The sequence below is a fragment of the Ictidomys tridecemlineatus genome, chromosome 15, assembly GCF_052094955.1.
Source record: "Ictidomys tridecemlineatus isolate mIctTri1 chromosome 15, mIctTri1.hap1, whole genome shotgun sequence".
NCBI classification, from domain to species: domain Eukaryota; kingdom Metazoa; phylum Chordata; class Mammalia; order Rodentia; family Sciuridae; genus Ictidomys; species Ictidomys tridecemlineatus.
The window spans coordinates 45,888,854-45,906,395 of NC_135491.1; the positions used below are offsets into that span (position 1 = coordinate 45,888,854).

Below are 17,542 nucleotides of genomic sequence, written 5' to 3' on the forward strand. Positions count from 1 at the left end.
AGGGATTACGGGTTACTGTCTATAAAGTGCTGAGGACAGAACTTGGTAAGCACTAAGAAAGCGTTTGCTATGGAAAATTTGCGATGTGCTGGGGCCTGTGATTTATTTGCCTAATCTCAGGTAATCAGGAAGGCCTGTGAATGGTAAACAGCAGGAGGCTGATCTTCCCCCCACATGCTTGACAGCCAGCAGAGAAAGTTCTTTGTCCCCAGGAGGAGGCTGTCTGGGCTGTAGGCCATCAGAATCAGTAACCACTTTCATGAGAACTAGAAAGATCTCTCTCCCCAGGCGCTCTGTGATTGATTCTCTTGTTGGGGAATCTCCCTGACCTCCTCCTCTTTGAAGCCCCAGGGCTGAGTGCCCTCTGCGCTTCCTCTCACTACTAATTGGAAGTCAGTGGGTTGGCTCTGGCAGGCAGATGGTGATACCCAGGCTGGGCTGGCATTGAAACTATTTTATAGAGTTCACAGTGAGTTCTGAAGGCTGAAGGGCCAGTGTGTTTAACTCAGGCATTCTCTGGTACTTGATCAGAGCATCTGTTTCTTATGTCAGCTGGGCTCCCACCTGCCCCTTCCCTCTCCAGTGGAATAAGAGTCGAGAAAGGGGCCTTGACATCTGAGACTGAGTAGCATCTTGGGGAGGTTTCTCTCTGGGCCAGGTCAGAGTAAGTGAAGCCTGAGATGTTCTTGGAGATATTGATTATTTTGCCCCCCAGGTTTCCTGGCCAGGCTGCCTCTGACCTGAAAGGGGTGGGGGAAGTTTCATCTTGTGGCCCAGGCCACAATTCAGTGCAAGGAAGAAATCAATCTTGAGGAGAAAGCTCAAGTGAGTGGTATTATTTCCCAGCCTGGGGCCACATAGAGGGGAACCATTAAAGTGTTCCCAGTCCCAAGGGAAGGGTTAGAATGTGTTGAGGCTGTTACTCTCAAGGGCTGACTCTGGGGTTCCAAGATCAGTGAAAGATTTTGGTATTTCTGGGGTCCCTGACATCTATGAGTTATACACTCAGACACTTGTCACCTCCAGCACCAAGACAGTGGCAGCGCATTCATGCAGCTGACAACTGACCATCTGACTTCCATTTACCTTTCACATTTTGTCTTGTCCTTGACGGAAGAGCTTCAAGAGGGTCTTTTTTCTTTTCTCTTGAACTTCTTATTTTGAAACAATTTAAAATTTACAGAAAAACTGCAAATATAATATAAAGAACTCCAGTATGCCCTTCACCGAGATCCTATTATTATTGTTGTTGTTGTTGTTATTATTATTATTATTATTATTATTATTTAGTACCTCGGATTGAACCCAGGGGTGCTTAACCACTGAGCCACATCCCCAGCCCTTTTTTTTTTTTTATTTTTGAGACAGGGTCTTGCTGAGTTGCTTAGGCCCTTGCTAAGTTGCTGAGGCTGATTTTGAACTCAGGAATCTCCTGCCTCAGCCTCCCAAACTGCTAGGATTACAGGTGTGCACCACCATGCCCAGCCCTCATTCATTATTAACCTTTGATGCATCTGTTCTCTCCCTCTGTCTACACATACACACACACACACACACACACACACACACACACACACATACGTAAGTGTTTGCATATAGTCATCTCTCAGCATTCATAGGGGATTGGTTCTAGGATCCCCTGAAGATATCAAAATCCATAAGGGCTCAATTCCCTTGCATAAATGGCATAGTATTTGCATATAACCTACACACATCTTCCTATATATTTTAAATTATCTATTTTCATGCCTAACAACATATTTTATACCATATACAATTGTTAGACTGTATTATACTGTATTGTTTTGGGGAAATGACCCAGAAAGTAGTCTGTGCATGTTCAGTATAGATGAAATTTTTTCTAATATTTTCATCTACGGTTGGTTGAATCCAAAGACATGAATCATGCAGAGATAGAGGGCCAACTTATTGTAGGCTTTTTTCCTGAATAATTTGAAGGTTAAGTTTTAGAAACATTTGTCCCTTTTTAATTTCATGTGTATTTCTTGCAAAAAAAATGCTTCACTATATAAATCCAATATAATAAAATTCAGAAAAAGTTAAAATTGCTCTAATATTATTATCTAATCTATAATTCATATTCTAGTTCTACCAATTTCCACTAATGTACTTTATAGTTATTTTTCTTCCCAGTCCAGGGGCTAATCCAGGATAAGCTTTACATTTTGTTGCCAGGCGCCTTTAGTCTTCTTTAATCTAGAATTATTCTTCAATCTTTCTTTGTCTTTCATGTCCTCAGGAATTTTCTAAATGAAAATAAATCTGAAAGCATTCTTGTGACTGTGACTTCTCTGAATGCCAACTCAAAGAAAAAGAAAGAAATCCTGTTCGGTTCCTTGCCTTTGAAGCCTCAGGACAGGTGGGTCTGACAACAATCTATTTTGGTCACGCCTGGGCATTTTTGGCTTATCCATCTACAGTAGTCTCAAATGATCCTGGGATTTGCTCTTGGGTACACAGTAGATACCTAGTAAGTACTTGCTGATTTTTCAGGGTAGAAGGTGGATTTGAATACTGTATTAAATAACCCACACAACATTCCAGAAAGGTTCTGATGTTATAGATAGAGAGACAAAGGGTTGATCTTACAGAGGTGAATGCCAGGGTGCATTACTCCAATGGTGGCATTCCAGCTTGGAGTTCTTGATCTAATTCCTAATAACATAGTACGTTCAAGATCCTTCTCCTTAAATTATCCAGCTGAAGGTAGAAGCTCTACTGCAGGTTGTTTTATGCAAGAAGAGGAAACAAATTCTAGGGCTGTCAGGATCCTATAAACTTTGACATGTACTTTTTTTGTCATATAAACTTGCTCATCTCAGGAACAACAGATTAGAACTTTGAAATCAACCTATTTGTAAGCTAGTCTCCAAGATGGGTTCCTAATGATCCTCTCCTCTCCTGGTATCTACTCCTTTATCTAGTCCCCTACCACATGAATTAGTGTTGATGTACGTTAACAATACAATATGGTGACAGTGGCAGTGTGTGACTTCTGAGGCTTAGTCTTAAAAGATATGCAGCATCTGTCTTGATCTCTGGGATATCTTGTTTGGAGGAAGCCAGGTACATTGAGGACACTCAAGCCTCTCTGTGGAGAATCCCATGTAGAGAAGAACTGAGTCCCTCAACCAGTAGCCAGCACCAACTTGCCAGTTAAGTGAGTGGGCCACTTTATAATTATTATGTTTTGGTACCAGGGGTTGAACACAGGGGTGCTTAACTACTGAGCCACATCCTCAGCCCTTTTTATTTTAATTTTTCAACATTTTTTTTAGTTGTTGATGAACCTCTATTTTATTTATTTATATGCAGTGCTGAGAATCAAACCCAGCACCTCACACATGCTAGGCAAGCGCTCTATCCCTGAGCTACAACCCAAGACTCCTTTTTATTTTTTATTTTGAGACAGGGTCTCATTAAGTTGCTCAGGGCCTCGCTAAGGCTGAGGCCAGCTTCAAACTTGCAATCTTCCTGCCTCAGCCTCCTGAATAACTGGATTACAGGCATGTGCCACCACGTCTGACTGAGTGAGACACTTTAGAAATGGATCCTCCACCTGTAACATAGGCTACTTAGGAGACTGAGGCAGGATTGCAAGTTTGAGACCAGCCTAAGCATTTAGTGAAATCCTATCTCAAAGTAAAATAGACAGTGCTGTGGATATAGTTCAATGGTAGAACACTTGCCTAGCATGTATTGGGCCCTGAATCTCTAGCACTAAAAAAAAAAAAAAAAAAAAAAAATCCTCCATTTGCACTTGAGTCTTTTCTTTTGACCATTGCCACCATGACCAGCATCTGTCTGCAACATCATGAGAGACCTGAAGTTGCTCTCAAATTCTTTACTCACAGAAACTGTAAGAGATAATAATTATTGTTATCTTGGGATACTTTTCTATGCAGCAATAGATAATGATACATTATTCTGTTGAAAAGTGTAAAGGAGCAAATGATTCAGCCATTTTACTCCTACCAAGAGAAATAAAAACATATCTGCACACAAAAATTTGTATACATACATTCATAGTAGGATTGTTCACAATAACCAAAGTGTAAAACCAAGCTAATCATTCAACTGATGAAAGAATAAACAAAATGTGCATTACACAGAATGGGATGTTATTCAGTCATAAAATGTAATAAAGTTCTGCTGGGCATCATGGCACACATCTGTAATCCCAGTGACCTGACAGGCTGAGGCAGGAGGATCGTAAGTTCAAGACCAGCTTCAGCGACTGTGTGAGGCCCTAAGTAACTTGGTAAGACCCTGTCTCAAAATAAAAAATAAAAGGGCTAGGGATGTAGCTCAGTGATTAAAGCATCCCTGGGTTCAATCCCCAGTACAATCCCCCAAAATCAATATAAGAAACTAAGAATACGGTTGAGGAATCCAAAAATTTTAGTATATTTTGCAATGTTTTTTGGAATGCACATTGATGCATTCATTATGTAGCCAAAGCTTGAGATGGGTGAAATATTTGAATCTCAGATCTGATATTTTATGGCAGAGGATGATCAGAATGTATGCCATTTATGAAATATGTATTCCCCTTCATTTAATCCTGTTGCATGGAATAGTAATAGAAGTGATGGATTAACCCAGAACCCTAGATTGAGGATCCAAGTTATGATATGTATTACCAATATCAATTTGATCAAGTCACTAAATGTCCTTGGATCTCACTTTTTTTTTTTCCTGCGAAATGGGACTACAATTTACCTTAAATGCCATGTTATTTTATATTTTTGAAGGCTGGGGTATATCTTAGTGGAAAGTATGTACTTATTATGTGTAAGGTTCTATATCCCTGACCCTTTTTTGTTGTTGTTTGGTTTTATATTTTATTTTATTTTTTTTTAAAGAGAGAGTGAGAGAGGAGAGAGAGAGAATTTTTAATATTCATTTTTCAGTTCTCGGCGGACACAACATCTTTGTTGGTATGTGGTGCTGAGGATCGAACCCAGGTCGCACGCATGTCAGGTGAGCGCGCTACCACTTGAGCCACATCCCCAGCCCTGGTTTTATATTATAATTTGAGATAGGGTCTTGCTAAGTTGCCCAGGCTGGCCTCAAACTTGTGAACCTCCCACCTTAGTCTCCCCAGTGGCATGTTTAAACTGACTAAACTGTGCCTGGTTTAGTCTCTCATATTGAAATGAAGAAATTTAAGATCACTTTAACTGATGAATTTTTACTCTGGAATCCAGAAACCTGTTAGAATTCCTATTTATAAAACTGCTTGGGGCTGGGTTATAGCTCCGTGGTAGAGTATGTGAGGCACTGGGTTCGATTCTCAGCACCACATAAAAATAAATAAAGGTCCACCAACAACTAATAAAATATTTAAAAACAAAAAACTACTAAGTGAACCCAAAACCCACATTCGTCTGCTTTTGGTGTAAGTAAGCAAGCCTTTCATTTTCATGTATGAAAAAAATGCTATCATTGAGCCAATGCGGTGTTGCATGCCTATAATCCTAGTGGCTCAGGAGGCTGAGGCAGGAGTATTGCAAGTTCAAAGCTAGCCTCAGCAACTTAGTGAAGCCCTGTCTCAAAATAAAAAAATTAAAAGGGCTGGGGCTGGGGCTGGGATTGTGGCTCAGCTGTAGAACGCTCGCCTAGCATGTGTGCAGCCCCGAGTTCCATCCTCAGCATCACATAAAAATAAATAAATAAAATATGGATATTGTGAAATAAAAACTAAAAAATAAATATAAAAAAAGGGTGGGCTGGGGATGTGGCTCAGTGGTTAAGCACCCCTGAGTTCAATCCCTGGTACAAAAAAAAGAAAAAGAAAAAAAAGAAAGAAAAAGTTATCCTTAAAGTATGCTAGAGGGATTTCTTTTTGGTGAGGATGGTGGTATAGCAGGAAGGATTTTAAAAAGCTCCATCCTGATGGCCCTAGGATAATGAAAGTGTAAAACATAAGCACCAAAAATCTCAATAATCAAGATCATGGCATTTGTATATGATGTTTTTTAAAAATAAAATAAAAGCAAAAATATCCATAATGAAGCCAGATCTTGTGGTGCACACCTGTAGGCTCAGCTACTTGGGAGGTTGAGACAGGAGAATCACTTGGGCCCAGGAGCTCAAGACCAGCATGGGCAACATAGGGAGAACCCATCTCTTTGAAATCAAAAACCCCACAATGAACAAGTATTAACACTTTAAGAAAAGGCAGGATCCAACAGGACTGGAAGTAGGGGTAGCAAATGATGAGAACTGTGTGGATACGGTCAGGCAGGCTGACTTATTTGAAAGTATTGTGTACATCATGGTTTTTTCTTTTTTTTTTTTTAAAGAGAGTGAGAGACAGTGAGAAAGAGAGAATTTTTAATATTTATTTTTTAGTAATTGGCAGACACAACATCTTTGTTTGTATGTGGTGCTGAGGATCGAACCCGGGCCGCACGCATGCCAGGCGAGCGCGCTACCGCTTGAGCCACATCCTAGCCCCCACATCATGGTTTTTTCACATTAACTTTGTTTTTATTAATTTTGCACTATCATGATTTATTTTGATTGCTGAGATTTTGTTTTGTTTTTTGGTAGTGGGGATTGAACTCAGGGGCGTTTAAGTTAAGTTAACCATTTAACCATGTTCCCAGTTGCTTTTCTAAAATACTTTATTTAGAAACAGGGTCTTGCTAAGTTGCTTAGGGCCTCATTAAGTTGCTGAGGCTGACTTTGAACTTGGGATCCTCCTGTTTCAGCCTTCTGAGCCTCTGGGATTACAGACGTGTGCCATCACACCTGACTTCTGAGTGGTTTTTAATTTTTCCACTTTATTTTTTATTTTTTATATTTATTTTTTAGTATTCGGCGGATACAACACCTTTGTTGGTATGTGGTGCTGAGGATCGAACCCGGGCCGCACGCATGCCAGGCGAGCGCGCTACCGCTTGAGCCACATCTCCAGCCCCAATTTTTCCACTTTATTATTTGTTCTTTTTAGATATACACGGCAGTACATATACTGTATGACATATATACATGGAGGATAACTTATTCTAATTAGGATCCTACTCTTGTGGTACACAATGTGGAGTGTCACTGGTCCCACCAACAATGTATGAATGTAACCTTTTCCCCCACATCCTTGTCATCATTCATTGTTACTTGATATTTTTCATAATTGCCATTGTGACTGGAGTGAGATGAAATCTCAGTGTAGTTTTAATTTGCATTTCTCTAATTGCTAGAGGTGTTGAACACTTTTTCATATATTTGTTGACTGCTGAGTTTTTTGACACCACTTTAAATTTTGCACTTGAGGGAAATAACTCACTTGACTTACTCTAGTCCTGGCCCTGTAGATATGCATGGGCTCTTCCTATGTAAAACTAGGAGTAGCTTCTATATCATCCATAGCAAGCATGCCTAGCTCTAGTGAGATCCATGTGTTTTCAGGAAAACTTCTTTTCCCACGAGCATCACTGATGGTGAGAGAAGGCTTCTGTCAGCTCTCTGTTTTGATATGTTTACCTGTTTGTGAGGCACACAGGCAGTGTTTGGCTCACAAGCTACTTTTCTAAATGCTATCATGGAGTCAGTGAGACCCCATAAGCCCAAACAGGAGGGAAGATCTTACCGAGGCTTCACATTTCTTGGCTGAAAAGCAAGATATCTAAGAGTCCTGATGGAGGATCAAAGGCCTGAAGGTACGCACTGAGCACTCAGTAAGACCCATCAAATTGAAGTGGGTATTTCTTTTTCTACCTGCCATCTCAGCACCATTAACTAGGCTCTTGTGTAGAATGGACTTTTCTTGAAGGTTTTTGGGAAATGGAGAAGGACACTGCAGCATAATCCAGGGCAGGAAACTATTTAAAATTAATACAGGACATTCTGGGATAAACAAAAACTAAGATAATTTATCACTTGCAGACTTATACTATTATGAAAGCTTTTTAGGGTGAAAAGAAATGATAACAGAAACTTGAATCTTCAGGATAAATGAAGAGTACCAGAAATAATAAGTATAAAAGTAAATATAAAAATTATTTTCCCCTCATTTTGTTAAATTTTATTAAAATTCATTTTGTTAAAATTTTATAAATGTTTAGCACTGGGCACAGTGGTGTACACCTGTAATCCCAGGGACCTGGGACCTGGGAGCTGAGGCTGGGGATGTGGCTCAGTGGTTAAGCACCCGTGGGTTCAATCTCTGTTACTTGAAAAAAAATTAAAAAGGCTGAAGATGGAGGTGTAGCTCAGTGGTAGATCACCCCTGGGTTCAATCCCCAGTTACCCCTGCCTAGAAAAACCCCCAAAACTCTATGAATGTTTAAAGAAAAAATTTTAATGGTGAAGTTTATAGTTTATATATATGCATAACTCATAACATATTTTAAGAGGCATGATTATTTTGGGGGGATACCAGGGTTTGAACTCAGGGGCACTCGACCACTAAGCCACATCCCCAGAACTATTTTGTATTTTATTTAGGGACAGGGTCTCACCGAATTGCTTAGCGCCTCACTTTTGATGAGGCTGGCTTTGAACTTGCAGTCTTCCTGCCTCAGCCTTCTGAGCCTCTGAGATTATAGGCATAAATTCTATATAGACTATGAAATATTAACATATGTGTCTACAGTGTTTACTTAAAAATGCAAAGAAGGAGCTAGGGATATAGCTCAGTTGGTAGAGTGCTTGCCTAGCGTGTACAAGGCCCTGGGTTCAATCCCCAGCACCACCAAAAAAAAAAAAAAAAAAAAAATGCAAAGAAGTATAAAAAAACCTAATAGATAAATGTGATAATGAAAATAGATTTCTTTCTTTTTTCTTTTTTTTTTTGTGTGTGTATGGTTGTGAGGATTAAAAATAAAAAAGATCAAAAAACGCGTAATATGGTATTACTGTATACCTACCAGAATAGCTTAAATTTAATGTTGACAAAGATGTTTTGAACAATTTTAATTCTTCTGTATTGTTGGTGGCAGTGTACATACAACCACATTGAATTAAAAGTCTGAAAGTTTGTATGAAACTTAATAAATACTTATGACCCAGCAATTTCAGTTCCAGGTTATTTACCCAAGATAAATGAAAGTGTGCATCCACAAAAGACTAATTTTTCTTCATATCCTAGATGTCAGTTAATAGGACAATGGATAAACAAATTATGGTATAGTCATATGATGGAATACTACTCAGCATTTTAAAAGAACAAAGTAGTTATTTGTGTAACACCATGAAGGAATTTCAAAAACATGCTTAGTGAAAGGAGGCTTTGACAAAAGAGAATATAATGTAAGACTGCATTAATATGAAATTCTAAACCTGGCAAAATTAGCCTATGGTGAAAAAAATGGGAACTTACTTGTGGGAGAAACTGGGTAGGCACATGAAGGAACTTTCTGGATGATACTAATGACACGTTTTGATGGATATAAATTACAAAGGTCCATGCTTTCTTCAACACATTGAATGGTACAATTAATATTACAAGCATTGCATTTTGAATAAATGCTCCTTCAAACAAAACTCCATAAATACATACATATGTGTAAGTGTTCATATGTGGTACTAGGGATTTAACCCAAGGTGTTTAACCATTGAGACACATCCCTAGTGTTGTTTTTTTTTTGGGGGGGGGGATCAGGGATTTAACCATTTAAGCTAGGAGCACGTAATTGCTAAGCTACATCCTCAGTCCTTAAGACGGTCTTGCTGAATTGCTTAGGGCCTCAATAAGTTGCTGAGGCTGGCCTCGAACTTGCAATCCTTCTGCCTCAGTCTCCTAAGTCACTGGAATTACTGGCGTGTATCATCATACCCAGCCAAAAATAAATATTGAACTTTGTTAATGTTTGGGGATAAAGTATACTGCTGTGTACAATTTACTTCAAAATTCATTAAAAAAAATTTGGGGGGCTGGGGATGTGGCTCAAGCGGTAGCGCACTCGCCTGACATGCATGCGGCCTGGGTTTGATCCTCAGCACCACATACAAACAAAGATGTTGTGTCTGCCGAAAACTAAAAATAAATAAATAAATATTAAAAAAAAAATTTTGTTGTTGTTTTTGTAGATGGACACAATACCCTTATTTGTTTATTTTTATGCGATGCTGATGATCAAACCCAGTGCCTCACACATGTAGGCAAGTGCTCTACCACTGAGCTATAGTCCCAGCCCTCAAAATGCATTTTTAGAAAAATGGACTGGCTTAGCGCAGTGACTAAGCAACTCGGGGAGATCCTATCTCTAAAAAAAAATATAAAAATATGGCTGGGGATGTGGCTCAGTGGTCCAGTGCCTCTGAGTTCAATCCTCAGTACCCTCTCCTCCCAAAAAAGATGGACAGATGGTGGGTAAAGGATAGATTGAGCGATATAGCAAATATAATAAAATGTTAATTTAGAATACAAGTGGTTCATAGATAGATGTCCGCTGTACAATTATTTCAACTTTTCTATGTTTGAATATTTAAAAAATAAACTATTGAGGAGAGAGAATTAAACATCAGATATATCCAAATATGTTTCCAGCAGTATGGTTTGTAACGATCCCCAGATGGAAACAACATATATATTCATCATGAGCATAAGAAATAAGTAGATTGTGGCATAATCATATAATAGGAGAGTGTACAGCAATAAGAATGAAAGATATACGACTATAAACAGGCAAAACTAGTCTATGCTGTTCAAAATCAGGATAGTGATGGCCCTCAGGCAGAGTCACAACTGGAAGAGAAGATTCCTAGGGGGGTTCCTGATGTGCTTGCTAATGTTCTGTAGCTTGATGTGAGTGCTGTTGCATGGGTGTGTTCAATGTGTGAAAATTCATCTAGTGGTATACACTATTTCACTTCAATAAAAAGTTTTCAAAAATTAATGTTAGACCTCACTCTTAAAACAGGTTCCTCAGCCCTGCCCCACCCCTGGGAATCCTTCGCCAGCCATCTTTCTCCCTTCTCTGTTCTCCTGGTTCCCAGGCTCTGACACGCCTGTCTCCCTCACCTGCCAGAGGAAAACTCAGTGCAGAGGAATTTAGTTCTCAACCTCTATCCTAGTCTAGACTGCAGGAGGATCCAACTAGAAAAGGCTCATTAATGACCTAAACCGAGGAACCATGCAGCCCCAAGATACATCCCTTTGCTTCCTTACAACAACAACAAAAGGCTGTAGGCAGTTTTAAAGGCAGAATTTATTTTTCTTTTGCATAGGTGCCTGCCTTTTCCCCTTCTACCACCCTCTGATTATCCCTTCTGCCTCAGCTCAGAGCCAAGGTCCAAGGTTCCCCTGGTTGGTGAGTCCACTTTCAGATTCCACCCAAACTGGGAAATCTGCAGGGTGGAGAGTGATTGGGAGAAAGAGTGGGAGGGATGTGGGGAGAGAAGAGTAGAGTATAGAATTCCGGGACATAATCCCTGCCCTTCTCAAGCTTGCAATTTGTTGAGACATCTAGGCCAATATACATCTGAACTAAGCAAAAGAACTATTTAATTAAGCATTTTTTTTTTCCTAAGGGCTCAAATTTCATTACTCTTGTTACTGGGTCAATCAGAAGCACTGGATTCAATTGATCTTCCCCTCTTCCTTGAAATATTCCTCTGGGTTTCTTCTTATCAGTTCCTTCTTGCTTCTCTCTTGCTGCTTCCTCTTTATCTCTCTCCTTTTCTCTCCCCCACCTTCTCTCATACTGGGGATTAAACCCAGGAGGTACTTTACCACTGAGCTACATCCCCAGCCCTTTTTATTTTGATTCAGGGTCTCTCTAAATTGCTGAAGCTGATCTCAACTTGTGATCCTCCTGCCTCAGATTCCTGAGTTGCTGGGATTAGAGGCCTGTGCCACTAAGCCAGGTCCTGCCTTATATCTTTTGTTTTTGTTTTTTTATTTATTTAATTTTTTAGTTATTGGCGGATACAACATCTTTGTTTGTGGTGCTGAGGATTGAACCCGGGCCACACGCATGCCAGGCGATCACGCTACTGCTTGAGCCACATCCCCAGCCCCTGCCTTATATCTTTGATCTCAACATATTTTTGTGATCCAGGGAGTGGTTCTTAGATACTCTTCTTAATCTACTTTTATTCTTTTGATGGTTTCACTCAATTCTGTGGTTTAAAATATACCATCATGCCCAGCACAGCAGTGCACACCTGTAATCCAAGTTACTTGGGAGACTGACGCAGATGGATCACAAGTTCAAGATCAGCCACAGCAATTTAGACTATCTTAAAATAAAAACTAGAAAGGGCTGATGATATAACTCAGTGGTAGAGAGTTCCTGGGTTTGATCCCCAGTATTTCTCCCTGCCACCAAAAAAAAAAAAAAGAAAAAAAAATATATATAAAGCTATATATAGCATCACTTCTCACTTAGATTACCCACAATTCTCTCCTATCCCCTTTCAGCCTGTCCCCAACATAACAGCCAGAGGGCTACTATTAAGATGCAGGTCTGCTCAAAATCCAGCTCTAGCCCCTTCTCTCAGAAGAAATGCCAGCATTCTCACAACAGTCTCCAAGCTCAGAGGCTGGCCTCCCTTTCTGATCTCCCAATTGATTCTACTCCAGCCACACTGGCCTCCTCCTTGTCATTTCTTGAACACACCTCGCACACTCCTGCTTCCATGCCTTTGTGGCTGCCCTTCCCCCTTCAATGTAATTCACTTTTATCTCCATTTGATCTTAAGTCTGGTATGACCTTCTAGTGAGTCTGCCCAGGCCACCCTGTCTAAAAAGTGTGCCTTTTCTTTCACATTTTCTATCATTTCTCTGCCCTCTCTCTTAAGCACTATTACCCTCTACGATATATTTTTTAAAAAGATGGACACAATATCTTTATTTATTTTTTATTTTTAAAAATATTTTATTAGTCATTGATGGGCTTTTATTTATTTATATGTGGTGCTGAGAATCGAACCCAGTGCCTCACACATGCTAGGCAAGCGCTCTACCACTGATACACACACACACACACACACACACACACACACACACACACACGTATACATTTGTGTGTGTGTATGGTGCTGGGGAATTGAACCCATGGCCTTGTGCATGCAAGGCAAGCACTCTACCAACTGAGCTATATTCCCAGCCCTCTAAGATATTTTTATATACTTATGTTCTTCAGGGTATCTCACCCTCTACTAGAATATAAAATCCATAAGGTTAAGAACTTGTGGGTTAGGCCAGGTTCAGTGGCGCATGCCTATAATCTCAGTGACTTGGGAGGCGGAGGCAGAAGGATCATGAGTTCAAAGCCAGCCTCAACAATTGAACGAAGCGCTAAGCAATTCAGTGAGACCCTTTCTCTAATAAAATACAAAATAGGGCTGGGGATATGGGTCAGTGGTTGAGTGCCCCTGAGTTCAATCCCTGGTACAAAAAAACAAACAAACAAAAGGAATTTGTGCGTTTTGTTCCCTGCTATGTGTCCTACAATGGTGCCTGGTGTATACGGGTTCTCAATATTTATCATTTATCGATGAATAAATGGTTATTTCAGAATGGCCTGCTGACAAAGAGGAAGTACATCAAATAAGGGAGGGCTCAGAATGGGTTGCAGATATCTGGGACAAGATGGAATTTCCTTCAGTCTTTAGAGAATGAGGAGTCCTTGGAAAGGTGAGAAGAGAGACCCATTTACATAGTGATTAAGAGCTTGGGCTTTGGAGTCCAGAGCTCCCTCAGCCACTTGCAGCTGTGGATGAAAAATATATATCTGAAAAATAGAAACAATCATAGCACCTACATCATAGGATTTTTTGTTTTCTTTCTTGCTTTTAAGAATCCACTGAAAAACATATAAAGTATGTCTAAGCAAGGGCCAAGACTTAGGAGACCTTTGCTCAAGAAGTGGTAGTACCCAGGCTGAAGCAGGAGGATCGCAAGTTCAAAGCCAGCAATTTAGCAAGAGGCAACTTAGTTGAGCAACTGTCTCAAAATCAAAAGGGCCGGGAAATGGTTCAGTGGTTAAGCATCCCTGGTTTCAATCCCTGGAACCCCACCCCCCAAAAAGTGGTAATAGTTATCACTTAGGATACCCAAGTGAAAACTTCCTCTTTGAAGGCACGGTGGTGCCTCTCAAACAGGGGACAGAGAGAAGGAGCTAGTTTATCCAGGGGCAGTGACCCCAGGAAGTTGGCTTCAGTCCCAGAGTCCTAAAGAGAGAAGGAGCTAGTTTAGATGGAAGAGGCACAGCCATACAAGAGCTTCTGTCTCAGAACTGTAAGATTCTGGACTCAGCCATCTGGGTTGAACCCAATTCCCATCCTGCATTAGTGAAGACAGTCTTGCTTATAAGAGAAAAGGGCCTGTGTAGTGGGGGCTTTGCGTGTAATCCCAGCAACTCAGGAGGCTGAGACAGGGGGATTGTAAATTTGAGGGGAGCCTGGGCAATTTAGGAAAACGCTGTCTTAAAATAAAATAAAAGATCCGGGAAGGTAGCTCAGAAGCAGAATGCTCCTGAGTTTGATCCCCAGTACCGAAAAAGAAAAAAAAGGGGGAGTCAGAATTAGAAATATACATGGCATGAGGCCTCTTCTGGGGACCTAGTACTCACAGCCGTCTGTCACTGATGCAAAGAGAAAAGAGAAATGATTCACTTCCATCCTACCATCAACCTCAGGATCTTGGCTAAGTGCAGGTTGGGGGTTGGTTGGAGGATTATTTTTTCCCCTTCTTTAGTTGAAAGAGTAACTTTGTGTTTCCAAAAGGCACTTTCTTTGTGCAGAGAGATTCTGTGGTGAGGTTTTGCTGGGTCAGTCTGGAATGAACCACCTTTGCTTGTATGTCTGGGGAGAGAATGAAATTTGGGCCCCTATTTTTTTCCCCTCCCACCCAGTAAAGACACAGAGCTGAAAGCTGTCTTTCAGAAGGGCTGGAGACAAGGGAGTTGACACATAGGTAAAAGGACGCTGTACTGGAGGCTGCCAGAAAAGTGGCTTCTTGTTTGTTAGCATGGGTTTGTGGTGAGGAGGTCTGCAAAGCCCTCCCCAGAGCACCCGGGAATAAACAGAACAAATAAAACCTCTATTTGTTCATCTCTACCCTGGATTTAGATGGTGCCTTATGGCCAGGGTTATAGGGATCAGCTAAACCCAGGAGAATGTTTATTCCTGGGATGGCGAAGACAGACAAATAACTCCCTGTCCTTCCACTTTCCAGGCCAGGAGGACAGGAGGCATTTCCAATCAAGCAGGCAGGCAGCAAAGAGTAATTTTTAAGTGCCTACTGTGTCCTCAGTGCTGAGCCACACAAATATAAATTCTTTAATTTATATTTTTAAAATTTTTTTCTGGTTCTAGCCCTCAAGACACATAAAATCCATTTGGTAAGAGATGGCTTGGTGGGCAAAATAAACTCAAGAGAAACTTAATAAATGGTGGTGTGAGGTCCTAAGAATTAATCTTAGAAGAGGTAAGAGAAGAAACAGATGAGTGGGGGTTATGCATGGGTTGTGGGGCTTTGGAGAAGCTTCAAGGAGAAGGTTTAGGAGACAGTAAGCAACATGGTGGCAGAATGTGTATCTGTTTTGTTCTCCACGGGAGCCCAGCACTTAGCATAATGCCTGACATAGAGTGGGCACTTGGTAAATATTTGAGGAGTGAATGGGGAAGGAGGTGGCTCATATTAGAAGGATAAATAGGTGAAGAAGGGGGAGGAGGGCATTCCAACATGAGGAAAGGCCCAAAGAAATGAGCTGGATCTCTCTCGGTGAGACTGGTTTAACCACAGCAAAGGGTGTGTAGTGAGGAGTCGTGGGAAATGAGGTTAGATATGGGGCCAGATGGGGGAAGACTGGAAAGCCAGGCAGAGAAATTTAGAGAAGGGAAACATCCTTCATCAAGTTTTTGTATCTTTTTTTTTTTTTTTGGTCTTGGGGACTGACCCAAAGCCTCATGCTTAGCACATGGTCTACCACAGAGCTACAGTCCTGCCTTTATTAAACTTTAATAGAGCACAGACCATGTGCTAGGCAGAGAGGCAAGGGACAGTTGTGGAGACAGAAAGATGAGTAAAAAGGTATCACCAGCTGTTGGGGATAGGAAAAAATGATATCTGCCCTTTATAATTACTGTGATAATAATGGCATGGACAAAATATTTAGATATTTGAGTCATAGTTTGTCTTGTTGCAAGAAACTGAGGTCATGTCAAACTTACTCAAATTGGGAGGTTTATTGAAAGGTCCACAAGTCACCCAGGTCCAGGATTTGGGGCCCCACCTGATAATTGGTCATCACTCCCCTATTTTCCTCCTTTCCTCTCTCATAGCAATGCCTCACCGATGGTGTCTTATCTCTGCTTCTTTCTCTTTGTAGACTTCATTCTCTGTCTTCCCTCTCTTATTAGGATTATGCCTGATGTAAGCTTCACACCTCAACATTAGGATACCCTCCTCCTCTAGGCCAGCCATCCTTACTCACTCTCTTTTAGGTTAGAATCTCAAGCAAATAGAAGTTGATTGGATGAGTAGCCCTGGGTCAGGTGATAAGTCAGAGCAAATCAGCTGTGGTCAGGAGGCAAGTCATGTGACAAAACATGGCTGCCCAAGCCTATCAAGAATTTTGGATAAAGGGTCATTCTAAAGAAATGGTGTGGAGCCCTAGAAAAAAATAGACAAGCTGAATTTCTCCAGGTGGAGAAATTAAACACTTGGGTGGGGGTAGGGCATGGAGAAGGGCTTCAAGCAACATAGAGCTATTAGACTGGCTGAGGCCCATAGGGCAAAGTTTTAGAACTTTGAAGGGACCCAGACAATCAAGCTTTTGCCTAATCCCAAACAGGGTGGTTTAGATATAAAGATTTATTTTTTTATGTAGCCTATTTTTTTTTTTTTTTTTTTTAGGAGAGAATCTGCTTCTCATTTATTGCTAAAATCCCAGGCCCACATAGTCAGGATAGAATCTCACTACACATTTTTTCAATTGAATTGAATTTTAAAACCCAGACAATCAACAAACACAGTGCTCTTGGTATTCTCTTAGGAACAGAGTCTGAACTAGGAACATAAAACAAAACAAAAAAAAAATCAAAATATGATTATTCTGATTACTGATGCAGGGTTTGGGTCACTGGAGACAGACTTGGTTGGAAGTAAAAATGCAGTAGAAGGGGAGTCAGAGCCAAGTGGGCTGGTGGAGGGCTAGATAAACAATGCTGTGCCCAGTGTCTCCCTGGGTAGATCAAAGCCAACTTCCCCAGCAGAACAGGCAGCTAGCATGACAGGAATCTTGGGGATCTCTCACCTAGTTCCCCCACCCACACTCACAGATGGAAAGCTGCACTATTTGTGGTCATACTTTTGTACCCTGCTAGCACACAGGCATTTTTGACAAATCTTTTATAGGCTAATGTATAATTGTCTTAGATGGTCAATTGTGATAAGACTAAACCTATGATTTCTGGCCAGACTGCTTGGGTTCACAGCCCAGGTCTGCCACTTGGACAAGTGTCTCAACTACTTAACTACTTCATGTCTTTGTTTCTGCATTTGTAAAACTCCCTGATGGGAGGATTGGGGGCGGGGTGTGTGTGTGTGTGTGAAAAGATT

At 40.8% G+C, this 17,542-nt stretch overlaps 1 pseudogene across 1 annotated transcript in view; it reads left to right on the forward strand.

Moving 5' to 3' along the window:
* LOC120888019 (ADP-ribosylation factor-like protein 2-binding protein pseudogene) overlaps window positions 1–17,542 on the forward strand; it is a 28,447-nt pseudogene that overhangs the window by 254 nt on the left and 10,651 nt on the right. The window contains exons 2-3 of the transcript XR_013430969.1: window positions 2,261–2,380; window positions 4,935–5,004. The product of XR_013430969.1 is annotated as an ADP-ribosylation factor-like protein 2-binding protein pseudogene (transcript). The remainder of the gene's footprint in view (window positions 1–2,260; window positions 2,381–4,934; window positions 5,005–17,542) is intronic.